The sequence below is a fragment of the Cyanistes caeruleus genome, chromosome 1, assembly GCF_971803275.1.
Source record: "Cyanistes caeruleus chromosome 1, bCyaCae1.hap1.1, whole genome shotgun sequence".
NCBI classification, from domain to species: Eukaryota; Metazoa; Chordata; class Aves; order Passeriformes; family Paridae; genus Cyanistes; species Cyanistes caeruleus.
Genome location: NC_141701.1, coordinates 19,995,425 through 20,016,255, shown reverse-complemented (window position 1 = coordinate 20,016,255; position 20,831 = coordinate 19,995,425). Strand labels below are relative to the sequence as shown.

The 20,831-nt window shown below is 39.0% G+C and overlaps 1 long non-coding RNA gene across 2 annotated transcripts in view; it reads right to left on the bottom strand.

The window, feature by feature from the left end:
• LOC111924475 (uncharacterized) overlaps positions 1-20,831 on the bottom strand; it is a 45,079-nt gene that overhangs the window by 18,888 nt on the left and 5,360 nt on the right. Inside the window, exons 2-5 of one of the 2 annotated variants that reach the window (XR_015284455.1) lie at positions 5,692-5,804; positions 5,112-5,261; positions 4,516-4,688; positions 125-4,250 (exon numbers count right to left, since the gene is read on the bottom strand). This is a non-coding gene — a long non-coding RNA (uncharacterized LOC111924475). Of the gene's footprint in view, positions 1-124; positions 4,251-4,515; positions 4,689-5,111; positions 5,262-5,691; positions 5,805-20,831 lie in introns of those variants that run through there. The other variant, XR_015284453.1, reaches the window with a different exon arrangement.

The window sequence follows — 20,831 nt, the reverse complement described above, 5'->3', positions numbered from 1 at the left end:
ATGTGAAGGGTGAAGTGAGAACTTGATTCCAATTCAGTTGGAAAACTTTAAAATTGCAGTAATAATTCCAGCATCCACTTCAGAATTGAAGTTCAATGGAGCAACACATTATTAATTTCCCTCCTTTTCTGTACATCTTCTTTCCCCAGTGTGCTACCATATCTATGAGTTCACTTTCGAAGCACCCTCCTGTTTCAGCAATATTTCTTTTGTTTCCATCATCTTTCCTCCTCCCAAGTTTATTTTGTCCTTTTGCTTTTTCCTAGCTCCCTGCCATTATTTTCTATTTCCCCTCTTACCTTGTTTAGTCCCATGTCCCTCTTTACCAGTTCAGTCCTAGTAAATTCTTGCAGATAAAAAACATATGTTAGATTCATCACTGGCTGCTATTTTTAAATGCAAGTCCTGATTTCAGCAGACAGAAGCCTTTCATTGGCATCATGCTAGAATAATGACACAGGTGGGGAAAGGGAACTGCACTTTCAATATTTAGTTGTTAAAATTACAGACTCGGTGTTACGACCTGTCCCTGAAGGTGAGGATAACTGAAGTTCTTTTTAATAGATTCCCTTGGGATAGATTAGAGTGAAATAACAGTGAATGATCAGTGTTTAAATACATATATGTGTAGGGTTTATTTTAGAACAATTTGGTTGCAATAGAAGGGAGATATGTAGCCATTTTGGTTATTTTTCTCTATAGTAATATAACAATATAGAAGTGTAAAGATATCACTTAAGAGAATATATAAAGAAAAGAAAGAAAAAGAAAGGATAGGAGTAGATTGTGGAGGGGAAGATATCACCACCTGTGGATCCAGAAACAAGACCTGTTCATTTCAATTTCGATGTTTGCTCGTTGAAGTGGTCATTACAATCTTGGTCCATTGGGGTAGGGGAGGCCCATGAAACACAGATTTCAATGGGTTAATATAAATTCAGGTTTATGTGGGAGTGCCCAGGTACCTCCTGAGGGGGCAGTTTTACACTGCCTGATGTAACTGTAGATCTGTTGCAGCACTGTGGATGCACAATCCTCTGAGATGCAAGGCCTCAGAAGTTGTGTCTGAGGGCACTTTGGGGGCCTTTGATGGTACATGACACCTATGACATGACAGCTGTCTCTCACACCAGCCAGCATAGTTGAGCCAGTTATGCCCCATCAGAAGGGATGAATACCTTCAGGCCTACATGAGAATGTCTTGGTACTTCCATGGAGGGGAGGGGAAGTTTTACAACTGAGACAGTTGTGTAAGGGAGGAAATTGGCTTGGTAAAAAGCATTATCCCACCTAGTAGCATCTCTTTCTTATTAGCCCTCTCCCTTACGTGGTTCAAACCCCAGCTTGTTACTGAACAAAGGCTGGTTTTCGTGACGATCTTCTGGTGAAGAGCGCTCACTCCCTGTGTCTTGTGCAGACCAGAGATTTCACCACCATACACAAAAACCTCTTCTCCCCACTTTTGTTGGGCATGCAAATCTGGCCTCACCAAAACACCCCATTGCTTTTGCAAAGGCCGATTGTTTGAGTCATTAACATTTCAGTCTCCCAGTCGATAAGGCTCAAAAAGAGTTAAAACTGCAGTTAGTTCTGCATCATGCCCTTATGTATGCAGAGTTTTTTCCCCTCTCTACAACACCTCCAGCATATGGGGTCAAGCTGGACGACAGCTGCAGTTCAAAGTGGGGAGGACATTTATGAGACTCAGAGACATCTTTTCTAGAGCGACTGACTGCTTGCCACAAGAGTGGCACTACTCTAGAATTTGGGGTTAAGTCAGGACACACTAAACTGTGACCAAGGCTACCAAATGTCTGGAGTTTGCATAGACTTGATATTTTTTCCAGTCCCCAAAATCTTTCTGGGTGAACAGCTGACACATGAAAGCCCTTTGATGACAAAGTCGTCTGTACTATACTTTGTTGTCCCAAGTGATGTTAGGCTGATGCTTCTCTTAGTGCTCTTACACAACAAAAAGATCATATCAGATCATTTGGCAGCACAGATCCTAATCCTGACCATAAAGACTGTCTATCAAAGTTTTCCCTCAGCCAAAAGACCAAGTGGTTAACAATGAGGAAAACAATAACAGTTCAGCTGTAAACAATGAAGAGGTGTTCCAGTGCCCCAAGGATAACCACAGTGTAGTATTTGGACTATCCAAAAGCATCAGGCAACTGATGGCCCTGGTGCAGGGACAACCCTCAAACTCCTCTAAAACCAAATGCAGAGTGGTGGTCAAAGACTGGTCAGTCTCATTTAACATTTTCGTGGATGGTCCAAGTGATAAAAGCATTAAAACCACTCTACATGCTCTGCACAGTAACAGAACTCCTGTGAACATCAAGGAAGGATGAGACAGCCACACTGAACACAGAATCTGCCTATGAGACAGTGACTGTCTTTTTCTGGCACAAAGGGTCACACAGTGACAAAGGGTTGCTCCACAGCTGGAGACTATTCATTGATGTGGAGGGAAATCTCTTGTAAATCTAAATTACAGACAGCCAAATGCATTGGTTCATTTGTTTTTCTTTGGTGGGGAATTTTTTTGGTTAGTTTTTTTAGTTATTGACATAGTTTTTCTGTTTGCACTGCAAGCTAGTTTCTTGGATTTTTTTAGTACCACGAGAGTAAAACAACATGTGCCAATACATGTCCTTATATAGCAAGTACTGGAATAAATATAATTCCTACTAATTGCTGCCTTTGGAAAAAATGGGGATTTCTTCCTCTCCCTTTGGTATGGGCATTTCTCCCAGTTGTTAACATTTTTTAGAAATATCTGTCTTGAGTATGCTCACCTAGACATGTCACTCCAAAAAAATGTTACACAGTATTTTCAAACTCAGCTACTGAAAACTTAATTGTATAAATAAAATTGTGATCCCTGAAACTTCTGACTAGTCTGCCCGTTAGCATCACTAATGTTAAGTATCAGTTCTCTAGAAAATTAAGGCTCCTATAAAATCATCTATCATTAATTAAAAATGGTTGTTTTAATGACTTATTTTGATATCTGAATGTTGAAAGCAATGTAAATGAGACATCTGCAGAACTAATATTCAGTACATCATGAACACTCAACTGCTGTCCATCAGTTAATTAATAATTATCACATGCATAGTTAGAATTAAAAATTTAGGTTTGCTTCTTTGCTTTGAGAAATTGATTTATAAAAGGCCTGCAACCAGTAACAGTGTAAAAACCTTTTTATTTCCCTGAGCTCAGAAGGGCTTTTTTTTAAGTCCTAAGAGCTTTTGTTGGTTAGCTGTTAAGAGCATGTGGGAAGACAGGACCAAATGTACAATTTTGGAGAATACAGCTGCCATTAGTTAAGCACAGAACATGAATTAGAGTGTCTGCACTGCTGAAAATGTTCAGAGCCTTTAAAAAAAAAAAACCTCCATTTTATATCAGTCAATTTAAATGCATTAGTTCTGAGAGTTTTTTTGTTATTTGTCATCACAAGACGCCAAGATTTTTTCATGGCCCTTGATATAGAAAAAGAGTTAGATTATATTAAATACTACATGTGTGTGTGTACATATATATAATATATATATATATACACACACATAGACATATATTCCATATAAAAGTGATCTTCAGGATATATAGAGACTGCAAAATCAGCCAGAGTTAAATGTGTCAGCACAACCTCTTGCATATTCATTAAATGCAGTTTTTTTGAACGTATTCTTTCACACTACTGTCTGTGGAATACTTTCAACCTGTTTTCACTAGAAAAAAATTCCTGTTCTCTAAGAACCATAGCAGCACACCATCCTAAAATAAGCTTTCTGACAACCCTACAGGCTGAGTGTGCTGTTGGATTCTTGGTTCTTAGTTGCCTACTCTTTGCTGGGCGCTGTTGCCATCCCCATTTGCAGTTAGGAATATTGTGGGATACTTTCCTCTTACACTTGCTGTTAGCATGACCAGTGGATTCAGTCCACCCAGGTCTCTGGTTTCAGTTCACCCAGATGGCCCAGAAACGGTGGCACGATTATTTTCATTTGAATAGCCATGGATGGAGACAGGATTACAATGAGCAGCTGGGGTACAATAATATCTCCAGTCAGTAGAGCCAGCTTGGACAAGGAGGGGTATCCACAGCCTCACTTAACCAGCAAAATAGTATTTTTTCTGGCAGGGCTGTTACAATTTCCAGAATTAAGGCATGTAGCATTTGTTCATCTGCTTTCTTTTTTATCTTTTTTAACTTCATCTCTCAGTGGAGTCTTTGCCTGTAGAAACAAGAAAATGACAGTGAAATACCAAGAGATTTTAGATTTAGACCTGACATATTTGCCTTGAACTGCATCCAAAATTTTAAAACTGATTACCCTACGGATCACAGGTCTTCATGTAATAATCAATCTTTCAAAAAAGCAGTGATTAAGATGTAGATCACAGGTCTGCCTAGAAAATCCTTTTAAAAACCAGAAATCAGATCCTGAGGCAAAGCTAATGATTTACCTTTGGAGTAAGGTAAATCTGGTACTTGCTTACCTGAAGTTCCAGCTTTGATGTAGTTGTTTTTCAGTTCCCTCTCGTTATTGATTTCCATGACTACATTGGTAAAGATATGGCCTGCATCGGCCCATGGTGTAAGCAGCATCCCAGATACACTGAAGTTCCCATGTCTGAACTTCTCTTAGACAAATTCTTGGATCCTGGTTGATCTTAGAATCAAAAAATCACAACTTGGAGTAATTTTTTTGCTTCAGTGACTTGAGATATTAGCCTTTCTCTAAGGAAGGCATACCACAAATCTTATAATATTACTAATATTAGTGTTCTTTACAGTCAGCAAGTTCACCTTCTACAATTCTCAGTCATTATATTCCCCTCTTCCTAAAGAATTATTGAAATTAGATAGTACGGTTCTGTAGCTTGATACCTACATTGAGAAGACACACAATTTTTTATTTCAGATGTACATGAAATACTTGAAATAAATCCTTAGGTCATCTCTCCTAACCTTGACTATAGGACAAAAAAAAATTATAACAACCTACTCCTAAGTGACCCCTTATAATAATTTTCAGCTTGGCTAGTGCTGGTTGAATGTATATTTTCACTGTTCTAATAGATACAATACTCACTGGGAATGAAAGCTTTTCTTCAAATAAGACAAGAAGTCTCATTCAGATTTTCTGCAAATTCCCTGACTATTGCAAGAAGTCCTTTCCTCTTGGAAAGTAAATTAGGAGTGCCAGCTCTCCTGACCCATCCTGACAGCCTTTCAGTCATTTCTGTGAGAGAGAGAGAAATTTGATCTCTACAATGTATTAACTTTTTGTTCCTTCTTTCAACTTTGCCAATAAATTGGGTCAATTAACATAAATGGCAAAAGAGGCTGGACATCTGGGGAACGACACCAAATTAATTTTCCATAAACTTCGAAGTAACCAGATGGGAAATGATTCAAAGGCCTATTTTCAAGAACCAGCTGTATAGTCCAGTTACCATTATGGTGTTAGAAGTCAGGCTTTACAGTAAGAAATTACACCTACAACTTTGCCAATGACCTTGCCTTAAAACAAATAAAACAACCAAAAAAACCACCAAAGTTAAAATAAGAATTGTCACACTACAGGAAATTTATCTGTAAATGAGGTATAGGCTATCAACAGTTAATTATATAAAGATAGCACTTAACAAGGAACAGGGTACACATCTTACCTATGCAGGCTGTATATTCAAAACAGATTAATGTTAATTAAATGGTCCGTCAAGCTGGAGTGTGCAAAATCGATGAGCACTGACAGCAGTATAATAGAGATAAATCTAAGACACTGTCAACAATAGAAGGAAAAGTTTAGACATTACATATAAGCTGTGGCATTCAAATTTTGGCTGGGATGTCCTCACAGATTCAGTGTTTACTCTGGCTGGGTTTTAGGGTCAGTTCACAGTATAAAGGGAGACCAGCTTCCAATATTAGTGGCTTTTAGACTGAGATAAAAACAAGTGAGCTCTACCGATGTCACATATTTAGGCTGAATTCCCCTCCCTCCACAGAATGTAGATGAAGCATGACTTTTAGAAAGAGATCTAAATCTCATGCAAAAGCTTTCTGCTGAACATTTACACTAAAAGTGACATTTGACTAAGCAACATCCATCACTTGGTAATTCATTTCAGCTCTCTTTGCAGAATATGCAAATCTAATTAGCACAGTTTTTATGGCATAGCATTGTTCCTAAAGAAGGGATTTTGGTCCTTCTGGAACTTCCCCTCCCTGGTCGTTTTATTAGAAATACTAAAATGACTTCCAGTACTGAAACAAAGCAAAGTTTTAAATCAAAATGTCACAGAATATTAACTCCAAATGTCGTGAAATGCAAGAATTTTACTTGTTTCTATTTAATACCAGTCTGACCTAGATGAATTATCTAACAATCTCATCTCTTTTTCCTCAGAAGACTTTCTTGATAGCAGGATGTCAAAACAACATGAGAACTAAGCACAGTTGATAAGCCTCTTCCTATCCAACATCTCTCTGTAGCAATCCTGAGCCAAGCATAGAACTGTGGCATAAAAAGAGACCAGTGCATTTCTTGATCATATACTGAGATAGCTACATGACAGAATAGAGAGAAATACATTAGCTATACTTGTATTTTTAGTTTATTTTCTTCCCTTGACACTTTCCAGACAGGAATCGCTTTGGAGAACTGCAGGAACACAAACATCTCACTGAAAAAGTTTTCTCTGTCTGCTCCTTAATTCAGGTTCAGAAACTTTCCATTATGAATGAATGAATGAATGAATGAATGAATGAATGAATGAATGACTACCATGGGAACATCCCACAGATATTTTCTCTTCAAACATTAGAAATACTAAATGAACTTTGTTTGGTTTCTACAACTTGTAAGTCACTTCTGTTGTACTTCTCTAGAAAGGTGCAAGCTCTCCTGAAACTTTTAAGGCCAGGTCACTTGTGTGTCATCCCTCTGCTGTTGACTACCTAGTGCTTCAAAAAGGATGAGCTCACCCAACATCTTTTCCTGAGGGCATGTATGATATCTTCTTCCTCTATACCATTATCTGTTTTCACAGAGGGAAATTATCTCTGAGAGCTGATTTCTGCAAGGACAATGAGCTTAAAAGTGATTTAGAAGGGTGCCCACATCTGTATATGCTTGCACAAAGGCAGCATGATTTCATTTCCACAATAAGCCATAAACCAAAGTGCTTTTTAGATATTGGTCCATCTGTAGAGTTTCCCATAGTCAAAGTTCATGAGAAACTTTAGCCAGTTATTTTCAATTGACCACTCTGGTCAAACAAAATAGTAAGAAAAAAAAAAATAGAAAGAAATTCTCAAGAAACTCAACTAAAATAATAGCTTAGTTTAGGAATCAAATGAGGACCTGTGGAGGTAAATCTGTGCAGAGGAATAGGAGACAAGTAGTAGCACATCCTAGACAAAAGGCTAAGAAAAGAGCATTTTGAATCATTCAGCCTTATCCACTCCTATCCCACTCTATGCTTCTGCAGCCTCACCTCGAGTCCTCTGTGCAGGTTTGGGTGCCACAATTTAAGAAGGATATAAAGCTCTTAGAGAGCACCCAAAGGACTGCCATGAGGATGGTGAAGGGCCTTGAGGGCAAGCTGTATCAGGAGTGTCTAAAGTCACTTGGTTTGTTCAGCCTGGAGGAGACTGTGGGGAGAACTCACAGTGGTGTACAGCTTCCTCGTGAGGTGAAGTGGAAGGGTTCCTTCTATTTCGTGACCAACAATACAACCCCAGGAAATGTTGTGTTAGGGGAGATTGGATATTAGGAAATTATTCTTCACCCAGAGGATGGTTGGGTACTGGAGCAGGCTCCCCAGGGAAGCGATCATTGCCTCAAGCCTGACAGAATTCAAGAAGCATTTGGAAATTACACTCAGGCACATGCTGTGATTTTTAGGGATAGTGCTGCACAGGGCCAAGAATTGGACTTCAACGATCCCTGCAGATCCTTTCTGACTCAGCTTATTCTACAATTCTGTGAATGCCACTGTATACAGGACAAGCAGTTCCCTGATATTCACATAAAAGCCTGATCTACTTTATATACCAAATATTTCATTGTGCCACTACCATCTTTTGGGAACTCCTCTTCCTTTTATTTGTCTTCAACAGCACCTTTTCTTCATTTTAGGGATCGACTGAGACACCCACGAACATTCACTCAAATGTTTCCTAAGCTCAAATATTTTGATGTTACTTTTGTTCCAGAAACAGACTGAATACCAAAACATTCTGAGAAATTGTTTGAAATGTTTTGGAAAAAAACAGAATTTTTTTTCCTCTAAATCCAAAAGAATATTTAATTTTCTTGCATTAGAACCAGCTGAAGAAAAGTTGGTTGAAAGCCACATGAAGATTCAGCAGTCTGTGAGGCTGAAGTGCCTCGTGGGACCTGTCATTCTAGAGCCCTCCCTCCTGCCTAAGAGTAAGGCAGCCTTTTCTGCAGTGCATGATTGCCATGACAGTATGTCAAAATGCATCATGAGAGAGATGTACAGGCAAACAGAAGCTCAGACCAGGGAGTAAGGGAGGGTCACAAAACATTTGCACAAATCCATGAAATCATCCATAACACATAAAGGTTGAACTGACTTGAGAGAGAGAGTTTTAGTGCAGTTCAAAAGATTTTAATTTGAATCAAATGTATTCAAGAGAAGGTTCTTTCTTTAGTTTTCTCCTTAAAATAAAAATAACAATAATAATTTTAAAGATACTGTATTAAAGAAGTTATAATAATAGCTTTGTGATTTTAATTTTTGAGCGGGAAACAGCTTTGAGTGAATCTGAAGGAGAGCCACAAAGATGATCAGGTGGTTGGAGCAGCTCTCCTATAAAGACAGGCTCAGGGAGTTTGAGTTTTTCAGCTGGAGGAAGAGCAGGGCTGTCCTTAGAGCAGCCTTCCAGTGCCCAGAGGGAAGAAGAGAGCTGGAGAGGACCTATTTTAAAGGCATATGATTCATCATTGTTTGACCCATATGAAAGTAAATGTAAATTAAATTTCTCTAGGAGGTTAGCTATAATTACCAGCCATGTAATGTTGGCAACCATTCTGGGGTGATTTACAAAGACACTGACCCCACACAAAACTCTTAGTTTTTTTTGGAGGCAGGTTTTTTTTCTCAGAAATGTTGACTATCATCTGGTAGCATATAAATTTCTAATCTTCTTCTGAACCAGTTTGAAAGTGTTAATAAGGCCCCATAATTTTAAGAAATATTTCTTCTTTCTAAAAGGTAAGAAGATTCAGGTGTCAGCCTTTAGGGACCTTTGAAAACATTATTTTATTCAGGAAAACTATCCATAATCTTGCACAGAGAGAAAAAGTCTTAGAAGGGATTAGAAAATACCAGTGTTCTTTGTCAGTAAGTACATAATTCATTCAATTTAGTTACTGCTAATCTTTTTTCTTTACCTTTTTAGAACTGACCCGATGTGTCAAATTTACATACATTTCAATAGAAACATATTCTCTAGTAATATAGAAAAGATTAGCTATATATAGCATGGTCCTTAAGAGTTCCAAACTACTTTTAAATCTTACAATGCAATAGTTTATAGCTGTGCTAAGTGATCTTTTTATGTAATTGCTAATAAGAACATTAGCACTCTTCCCATACTAAAAGTCTCAATTTATCTCATATATTAGAGATAACCTGGTGTTAATGCATCATCAGATCAACAGTATTGATTTCAGAAAGTTTTTATTACATGTATACATTTTAGAAAGATCAGACTATAATAAATTTTGGTCTATAAGTGTCCTTTTGCATATGCTTATCATTATCAAGCTTTGTAAATGACCCATTCCCCAGTCACACTGGGAGAATTATGGTAAACCAATTAATCACACTGAAGGAAGTGTAATCTGTTAGTCTCTGCAGCAATCACTGTACAAAATACCTGACTAAAAATTAAAACAAAAACAATAAAGTAAAGGCTTAATGAAAGAGCAACCCATAACTAGAAGAGGGATTGGCTGGATTGCCATGTGATTAAAAACTTGGGTTTACAGCTGGAAAACCTAGAGTCAATTCTTGTATTTACCAATGTAATTTATGTTTCAATTAATATCAGATGAAATGAAAGTACTTTTCTACTTAAGCAGCTAATGTCTTGGAAAGGGACTGTTTCTCCACGTGTTTCTTTATTGTTCCAACACAGCAGCATCCTGGTCCAACTGGAGACTGGGCACCAGAGTGGCACATATTAAAGCCTCCTCAGAAATATTTATACAGACTTTAAGATTTCAGAGCAGGTAGTGGGTAGGGATTCTCCACAGCAAAATGAAAATGACCTAGCTAAACACCTGTAAGAGACAACATTTAAGGTCATAGGATGAGTACAAGGAAGTTCTGGAATCAGTGCACAGGTGCCATCTTTAAGCGAGTCATCTTAAATGTTTGGTTTTTCATTTTGGACTGAATGTGCACCTTCTAGTCACACAGAGAGGAAAGGATCAGCTCTGTAGAGGAAGTTTAAGAGCAGGAAATGACTTCAAATCTCACCAGGCAGCAAGAATATTTTTCTGTCTGTTTTGGTTTGGTTTTTTTTTGTTTTTTTTTTTGGTGGCGTTTTTTTTCCAATATGCTTTGTTTCCTTGGGTGGATTTCAGGAGGGAGGAATAAGGATGATACATCCCATGATTACTGACCTTGTGAGAATGGGTGATGTATGTAATTTGGCAATTCTGTGGGAATGCATCAAACCCCTTCTCTATCAGTTGAAAAGCATTATGCACATCCTACTTTTAGTTCACAGAGTATTTGTTTGTGTATCTTTTTTCCTGTTTCTTCTTCTTCCCACCAGACTGAGGGCAAGCACTGTGGGAAATTCAATGCTTTTTTGATACATATTAGTTTTGGTTTTGTATTCTAAGTAGCAACAAAATATTCCAGGTTAAAAGACTAGAGTGAACCATGACCATATATTTTTTTTGATGGATAAGGCTATAGAATATCCTTCAATTAGCAACCACTTAAAGCCATGTACGTGGTTCAGATTTATTAAAAACAATAAAGGTAGTAGACCACCTGCAGCATTTGTTGGTTAATTGTTTGTCCTATATCATTCAAACAATAACAAAGAAATAATGAAGGAAAGTAAGTCAATTTCTAGATTGGGTTTTGTCAAGCATGTACTACTGGGTACCAGTCACATCTTCATCTGCAACACTGAAACCCAGACATTCATCAGTTTTCCATCACAGGTTATAGTTGGAAAACAAGTCAGCCCTTAGCTTTTTGTCACATCAAGGTGAATGGCACACAGAAATCTCTCAGTCAACAATGTATTAAAGGATTGTTTCCAAACTCTTCTCTAAGGCCTCATATACTGTGAGAAGAACACAGCCCTGAGAAAGCTGCATGGCATTTGAGCTGTGTCCTTGTGCATCTGGTTCTCCCAGCTGCTGTCTGCCTTCTTCAACCCTACAATCAAAGCAGACCAGCTCTTTCAAGTTCTCTTCAGCTGCATGCACAGGACATGCATCTACTCTCCAAAATTAGCAATGCTATTCCCATTCTCCTGCTTTGCTCTGAAATAGTCCTGGCAGACAAAGCCCTCCCTAGGGAAAGAGCATCTTCTGCATCAGCTTCCCTCGGGACTGCCATAGCACTTCATTAAAGATGAACTGCATCCCCCTTTGTAGTAGATACAAGAAGGATTCACTGAACACTGAACTACAGCACACATGAGAGAAGTTGGAAGAAGCTGTGTGGTGAAGTTTTACACAATTACACCCCTCAGGGCTTGTTCTGTCTTATTTACAGCTTTCTGCACCCTCTTATTCTACCCCTTTCCAGGTAACAAATCCCAGATATGCTTGGATAAGCACTTCAAAACTGTGTATTCAGAGAACAGTTACAAGAGACAGCTCATATTTACAGTTGCCATGGAAAACAACTCTACTCTATCCCATGCTCTGTCATCTTAAATCTGGTTTAGGCCTGACGGGCTGAACAACCAAGGTAATTACACTTAAAATACATCTAGCTGGAGTCAAGCAGTTATTCTTTCCTAGACTGCAAAGCCATAAAGAAGATGAGATGCAGCACTGATGGTAAACTTGGTGATAATTTTAAGGCTAAATGTGCTTCCCCCTTTTCCATTCACACATTTTTGCTCCAGATGGGCCCTAAAAGCTTGGTACAGTTTGCTAACTAATTACTAGCTTAAGTGACCCAGTTACAATGACAATAAAACTCCCAGGACCCTCAAAGTTATTTTAATACTCATGCTCTTACCTAGGAGTCATCAATGATCCAAGGTGCTGAGCTATCCCTTCCCTGCCCTCAGTGACACACCTCTGCCAGGAGCAGCCTGTGCTGAGTGAAGCCTTGCTGCCCCTAAGACCAGGAGGAATTTGTCATTAGCTTCCAAAGAGAGACACCAAAATCCTTTCTATGGAAGTCTGATAAGGATCAAAGGGAGGCACAGCTCAGTCAGGTTTCTATTTCTGACATCTACCTGAAACTTGCAAGAAAGTGGATTATCCTCATGCAGATGTTCAAGTTTAGGGAATTTTTTTGCATACATTTCAGCATGAAAATATGAAACATATATACAACTCTTAAATACTTAGTGTTGCAAATGTTTTCCAAAGCCACATGATAAAGTGGTGTTACATTAGCTGCCTTCTAGGGCCAAGCTATATATCTATTTCAACAGGAGAATTTGAAAATTTAAAATTAATGGTGAAGGGTTGCATATACCCTCTAGAGAACAGGGTGCTGTAGATGAATATATTTACTTAGCCCACTTGATCTTGGAAAAATAATTAGAATGCAAATTAATCCCTGATATAGGCCTAAGCAAGTGTGTCTGACCTTTAAGTGTGTCTATCTCTGGCTCCTTATCTCAAATTTGAAGTTTACATCACGTCTACCTCTATTAATAACAGGTCAGAATCATGCATACATTCTTTCCCCACTAGCCTTAACAGGTAAGTGAAAAGGTGATTGTATATGCAGTCTAATAATACTTATAAAAGAGAAAACTGAACAAACATGTCAAATGAGCTAAAAGGAATAGTTATAAGGATCTAATCATCTGTTGGTTAGTTCTCATTTTCAGATCAAGTACTCTGTTAACTTTTCTATTTATTATCTTATGCAAAATTTATAACTTACCTGTTCATACTCATGAAAAGACACTGTATGTACATATATTTTATTTTTAACACCACTTGTTTCCAGCCATAAAGATCATAATTTTCAGGATTTTTTATTATTTGCAGTACTGGATAAGATCTGAATACAATGCAGTGTAGTAATACCTTAAATGCTACTTTTCAGGCCAAAGAAGCCATGCAGAAAATTTTCTGAGGCCCTCAACAGAAAAGGTTTTGTGTAGAAGGAGGATAAAAATGAGATTTTAATAATGAAGTGTGGAGTTGCAGTATAGAGAGACAGGTTAAGGTTCGCCAGGGGCATTAGCAAAATTGAATTTTGCCTCTCCAAAGGAGACTGAGGAGGCTCAGGAGACTCAGGGCTTTGACCGTGGGAAGGGCCAGAATCACCAAGAGAATCTTATGAAGGTATAGATTTTGTTGGGTTTACTGCTTCCAGAGAGGAGGATGGGGAACTCCCATGGAATAGGGCTGCCCTTATGTGCCTTCTTCCTCACATTCCAGCTCCACTTCCAATAGTGACCTTCCCAGTTGTCCTGGTTTAGGGCAAATTTGTCACTCTAGGACGCCAGTTTTGCCACAGGCAATGTAAGCAGGAAAGGCACAACCTTCTGCAGCATCATCCAAAGCAAATACCAACTCTGCTCCTGCTCACAGCTGTTGATAATCTTTAATTATCAAGGTGTCCCCATGGCAGATAAGCATCAGTGCCTAAGAGCATGGTATCTCCTTTCCAATGGATAAACAAATATTTTTGGAATCATCATACATGAGCATAGTGAAAAAAATAGGGTCATGGATACGCAGTGTAGAATCTTCCTCCAAAGGACTATCCTTTGTTGCTTGCCAAAGAAGAAATTCATTTCAAGTAATAAGGATAGATACTCAATTACTACAAATTGCTACATGGTACAGACATTCAAAATTCATTTGAAATTCACAGGTCTGTGATCATTTTCATTTTCAAACAAATCACATAGTGAAGTACAGTAGCTGTAGTTATTTTGTTTGTAGTGTACACAGATGTCTGGAGCAAGTGGGAGCCACATTACACAAGTCAACAGGGAGCACCCATCTGGCCACAAGGCACCACTCATACAGGTGGTGTGTAAATACTGGATGATACCAACAAAAATCAGGGCAAGGTGAAGACAGGACAAGGTGGATGATGAAGTCATGTAAAAGCAAGAACATGGTTTAGTATCAACTAGTCAGGTGTATATGCTATACAAAAAAGAAGCCATTGGTAGCAGCAAGCACAGTATGAATGTTACAGCTAGGAAAATAAATATATTTTAGCTGATTTTAGTGTCTTTCCAATTTCCACATTTATTGTCAAATTCAATTTCCTTGAATTTGCTCACTCACAGCTATATTTGCTTTTTAAAATAGCTTCATGAGAATGCCTGGTTCTCTGTTTTCAAATGACCTATAGAACTAATCATGAACAGTTTCAGAGGTGGAGTTATACAAAGTTTGTTAACTGAGGTATTTGGGAAGCTAACCTGCAAAATTAAAAAAAATATATGAGTTAGTTCTACTTACTCAGGTATCATTAATAATACTCAGATTCCCTCCCCTTTTTAAGTTTCAGCTGAACAGAGATGAGAAGCAATCTGACTTGTCAGGTCTTCATGAAACCCTATTAACAAGAGTGAGGAACAAATAGCCAAAGCAGAGGAAGAAGCCTTGGGCTGACAACATGTCCAAAATTTCTAAGACCTAAATATGTTTTATTGATAATTTACAAACAGAAACAACTGCAGACTGAAAAAAAAAATTATAATGAATGGCTTGATGGCCTTTAGTTACCACATCAGCAGGAAAATGCTTATTTCTAACATTTTAAATAAAATATTTATATTTTTCAAATAGGAATGCATTCACACAATATAATTGTCTTATTTTGACTGGAAACATCTCAATCTTTGCAACAGAAATAGCGATTAATTAAGAACCGTAATTTTCTAGACTTGTTCAGACTACATTGTTAATTAAACATCCTCAGGACCCAGTAAGAATAAAACATGAGCATGTTATGACTTGTCAGTTGCACAAATATGACTTTCAGTTAGCAGGAAAGTCTTTGAGCTAAATAAATACCTGCCCCATTCCTTCAAAACACAAACCACATGGTGGACTGCTTCCACTTAAAAAAAAAAAAAGGCAGCAGAATTGCATGTAAGAAGTCATGTTTTTTCACTGCTTAAACTAAAACTTCTTAAAAAACAAGAGGAAAAACAGAGCTATTGCAAAGTGATTAACATACATTTGTGCATAGACCTTTCTGCCCACGCATTTATGTAAATACAATCAGCATTTGATTTCCATGAGTGTCACTTTTTCCCTACATTGTTCTAGTTAATTCCTGCATTACTTTCTGAGAAAAATAACCAATAGGAAAGGAAACAAATAACAGAGGAGACAAAGAGTATCTAATTAAATAAGGTATCTGCCTCCTTCCTCCATTACATCACGATCCCAGAAAATATTTTCAGAAAATCCATTTGTTCCAGATATTGCCTCCTCTCCAGCTAATACACACAAAGCTTATCCTGTTTTTGAAACACTTTAGTCTTAATTTTAACCGGTTCACATTGGAACATTTGTCTGGATCCTTTCACCTAGGTTAGAAATGGCAGATATCCAAGCACAAATCCTTGCAGCAGTGTGAAGGGTTTTGCTGGGACAGGAGACCTATTCAAAAAAAGAACAGGTCACCATTCTTAACCTCACCATTAATGCTCACCATTTCTTAACCTAAGCCTGTGGTTTCTTTTTCCTGGATGCTGGTGCTGCACTTGTGTTCATGAAAACAAAGAAGCCTGTAAGAGATCATTTATAGTACCTACAAACTCAGGTGCACTGGACCATGGAATGTTCCTCTGAGCCATTTCCCCTGCACTGCCCTTAGAAATAGAGCTTCATCTCCTTCTTGTTGCCTCATTCTCCTTACCACCAAAAAAAAAAAAAAAAAAAAGTAATAAGGTAATGTGTGTCTTTAATGGTAGAAAAAATGGTAATGTGTCTTTAATACAGCACACATCAAGGACTTGGACTCCATTGTGTTAGAAATGACACAAACAAGGATAAAAAAAATCCTTGCTTTAGAAAGCTTGCAGTTCTGAGAATTACATATGCTAAGCTGCAACACTAATGGACTAGATCAATATGGCATTTTCTGTATTTTCCTTTGCTTTGGTCCTTCTGGTAAATAAGGAATAGACTCACTAGCAGCCAAGCTGTAATCAGGGAGCAGGGAGTCACAGCTGAGGTAAATCTTTGAAGGCTGTATGAAAATCTGTGGAGACTACAGAAAATGCAGAAGTATTTGCAGGAATTGCATACAATTACTGTAAATTAGTCTTCAGATGATAAAGACTGACATAGCTTAAAGACCAGATGATGAATATTTACAAAGATCCATTCAAAGCTACAGGTCCCATAAGGTTGTAGCATTAGGACACGGTAACGAAAGGAGAGGATGGCTGCCCACTTGTGTAACTTCTTGCAACTCCAATACCCCAGAAACTGAATTTCCACTTGCATCAGGACTGATGAAGGAAATTTCAAGCTGCCCTCTGTAGATACATGATACATCAGGTTGCCCACCTCCACATCCTGTCAGGGTCAGGATTAAATCAATTAAATCAAATGACAGCTTTTCTAGCTCATCTCCTCCTCATCTCCTCTCATTCCATCAAGACATTTAAAAACCATTCACGCAGGAACACTTACTCTTTGCTGCCCAGCACTTTTGCTACTGAAGACAAATAAGAGGCAGCTATTACACTCAGATCTCATGCTCCAGGGCTCCAGTGTAATCTCTCAGCCCAGCCAGGACAGCAAACCAGATGGTCCCCAGGACAACCCACCAAGCTGCCTGCCAGGCTCTGTCCTCCCATCCTGCTGGATCATATGCTCCTCGAATCTCTCCCTCCCACCTTTTATTGCTACCAAATGCTGAGAACTGCTCAGCTGCTCCTTGGAGCAACAGTTATTTCCTTGGAGGGGTTTCTTTTATGCTATTTTGTGGCAGGTCACAGAGCATGGAGAGGGAAGGAAATAGGAAGTGATGGGACCTCCTTGGCTGGCAGCGAGAAGTATGAGTTAATTCCACATGTCTCAACAAAAATCCTTGGAAAAGTCTTAGGAAAACAAGGAAACACTGGCCCTTTTTAAAGGTTTTAACCTCTTTTTAACCCTGGGGCAGGCTATGTGGTGCATCCACAGTAATTTCATACTGACCCCCACTGTTCATACACTGTGAATACAGATGTGCCTGGGAGAGCTTGCATCTCCCACACATGCAGAAAACTTCATGTACAGCACAGGTGCTTATTCCCAAAAGTGCTGGCATTCACTCCACACCAGTGTTGCTTAGGATTTGGAACACAGCACATAGGCTGGAATACCAGAGAAATTACAGTTTTCCAGGTTGCTGCATGCCAAGAAACATGGGATACCTAAGAGAAGTTTTTAGACAGGAGAAGAATGCATCTGAGATAACCTAACTATGTAGTAGCTGCAGTCTAGAAGAAGACAACCTTTCAGCCTGTGCAGAGGACCCAAGGGTCACTCAGCCTATTGGGAATGGAGAGTGCAAATCCTTCCAGCTTCCAGACTTGTCTGCATTTCCTGCTCCCACTAATTTTTTCCTGCCCCTCTCCCCACACCCAGCTTCTCCTGGGATCTCCCTGCCCAAATTTCACTGTCTCCCCAAACCTGCATTTATTTACCCTCCTGATGTACATAGGATTCTGCACACACACATATCCTACATCATCTCCCTGTGGTCATCCATACACACCTTTTCCGTCCTTTCTGACAACTGAACATTTTCTGAATCTTTCACTGCACACAGACTGCGCTTCTTTTTATATCCCCACCTTCCACCTCCCCCTGGGGTAAAATCACTTTAAAATCACCCCCAAGAACATAAGAAGCTTTATTCCCTCTTCCCTCTCTCCCTTTTCTATTTCTTTTTTTCTCTGATTATATCTCCAATGGCCACTGGCTTGGGGTGAATGTCAGGGCCATTTGCACTTCCCTTTGGAAAAAGCTCCCACCTCACATAAAAACTGGAAAGCAAAAAGTCTTTTTGGTCTTTTCGACCTCTCAATATAGTTTAGGTTTGCAAGTGAAGCTAACACTCCCCTGCTTAGAGGGCTTTCTCCTTCTATTTCTCCTTTTTTTTTTTTTTTTTTTTAATAAATAACCTTCTTCATGCTTTTCTCCCTGTAGAGTAGTGAATGACAAGCTTTAGCTGGGGTAAACTTCAACCCTGACAGAATGTGAAAAACCTTAATTAAAACTATTTTTAGAAGGGGGCTTTATCCCAGAAACCTTTTACTGAAACTGCACTAAGTGTGCCTTGCTGACTGAGGTACCCCAGAGCTCTGACATTCAGCAAAAGTCTACTGGTACTGGCACTTCGTCCCAAGATGAGTTGTGATACCAAGGCTTGAGCAGAAGGGGAGAGAGAGCCTTAAAGTTAAAGAGAAGGTGAAAGGTGTCAACTAATTTTTGATGGCTGCTAGTGACAGAAGAAGCAGCAGTTATACTGATTTATTACTTCCTTTACACAGAGAGAATATAAAGTAAACTGCAAAAGGATGCAAGTATGGATACAGCCTGTGAATATCAGCTTGATCATACCTGGAAATAAATTTTGGGGTTTTTTTAGATAACATCTTATAGAATCAAATCTCACTATGTGTTTTGTAGAAGATACCTGTTAGAAAAGCTCAGACTGCTGCCTCTTGCCTCTCCCACGTGGAGTTTAGGATTATGCGCAGTTTGGTGCATTCAGGGTCAGCAGTCAGGCTATGCCTGTTGGCTCCCTACTAAAAAGAGAGGCTTGTGGTGTACTGCAGAGCTCATTAACAAGGTCAGCTTGTTCAAGTAAAGGTCTCTTTATCAAAATGATTGTTTGCAACACAAGCAATCCCAAATGTTTTCTGCGCACTGAATTTATCATAGTTGTTCATGTCTGCACATCTATTTCTTTCCAGTAGTTTAGATGCAGTACATACTAGGATGTTAAACCACAATTAAAAATACATACTAGGATGTTAAACCACAATTAAAAAAGAGGGAAATTTTTTTCAGTCTTCTAACAGAGCACGTCTGCTGCTTAACTGCAAGCCCAAAGGAGGAGAAAAGCACCTGAACTTCAAAAAAACCAAATGCAGACTGAGATTTGCATTGAGTAAAGAGAAATGCAATGCACATATGAAAAGTGGCCACCCTATTTCCCATTTGAAAATTTTATGTAATTTTTGAATTATATGACTGAACTTGAAATTAGACATCTGTCTAGACAGATTACTTAGCACCTTGGCACAGATGTTCTATGTTTTTTATTATAGCACTTTAATTAAAGATCATTCATCAGCATTCACTCAGCACAGTTAAGTGCCATTTTGAGTAGAGTTGAACAGGGAATGAGTCGTGTGCCATTTGTAATAGCAGCTTTAAATCAGGTGGTGATGGCAAATGATTGCCACAAATCCAGCCACAACCTTTTTGCCACTACTGAGTAGAGAAAGAGGTCAGGAGGGGACTCATACTCTCATATCTGTGCAGCAAATGCCAACACACCTTCCACGCCGTTGCTATCCCCAGTGTTTCTGGAGGGAGAGGAGCAGGATGAGATGCTGTTATCTGCTGTGTATCTAGAGGGAGGGGAGCAGGCACTGAGGAAACCAGCCAGGGCCTCCCGGCTGGTGTCTGCGTTGACTCTGCCCTGTTGCCTCCTGTGCTACTGACTGGTTTGTTCCCCCAGCAAAAAGTGTGCTCGACCAGTAAGGGGTTTTCTAAGGTGGTGAAGGGAGAAGGTAACAAAAAATCTGTCTTAGCTAGGCAAGGCAACTGGGAGTCTTTGAGGCTAGATCCCAGGAAAGTTACAGAAGGCTAACCAGGGAGGATGTGGAACAGTCTTTCAAAAATATGTGCCAGGTGATGCAGTCCAAAAGGATAAATTTAAAACACTGTGCGTCAGGGATAAAAGTTTACAAGTTTAATGTCACATCCCTGAAAAGTATTCCTGCAATTCAGTGTATTCACCTCACCAACATTGCACATCAGCCTCTTGCAGGTACACCATGCCTTCCACCCTGGGCTCTTCCTGGCAGAGACTTGCAGAAATGACTGCTGCATACCACAGAAATGTGCTGGGTGGGTTTGATTTGTAGAGAACCTATAATTTGCTTCCTATCTCTTTTTAAACCCATTACATCCCTAACAAAGGAAACTGTCAGCTGAAGTGATTTTGTCAGCCAAATTTGAGAAGCTGCATATTTTATGACCATTGAAGTTTCCTGTAACTTCTCACTTGAATTTTTCAATGCCTAAGAACATGGGGTTTTTATTTCCCAAATTCCAAAGTAAGCATCGGCAGTGATAAAAACTTGTCATCTCAACAGGAAAGGAACTGAGGATTTGTTCCCCAGGTTACTTCTCTTTTTTTTAATCGAATAGATGTTTAGCATAAAATTCACAGACAATCACATAGTTACATTTAATGCCATTCCCATTTTTCACCTTGTGGGTTTGGTTTGCATTACAGACGGAGACAGTTCTTCAGCAGTAGGAGAAGAAATATGTTTCCCAAAGCTTAATTTCACCCCAGTGGTTATGGTATTTTTCCAGGTCATGTAAGGTGCACAC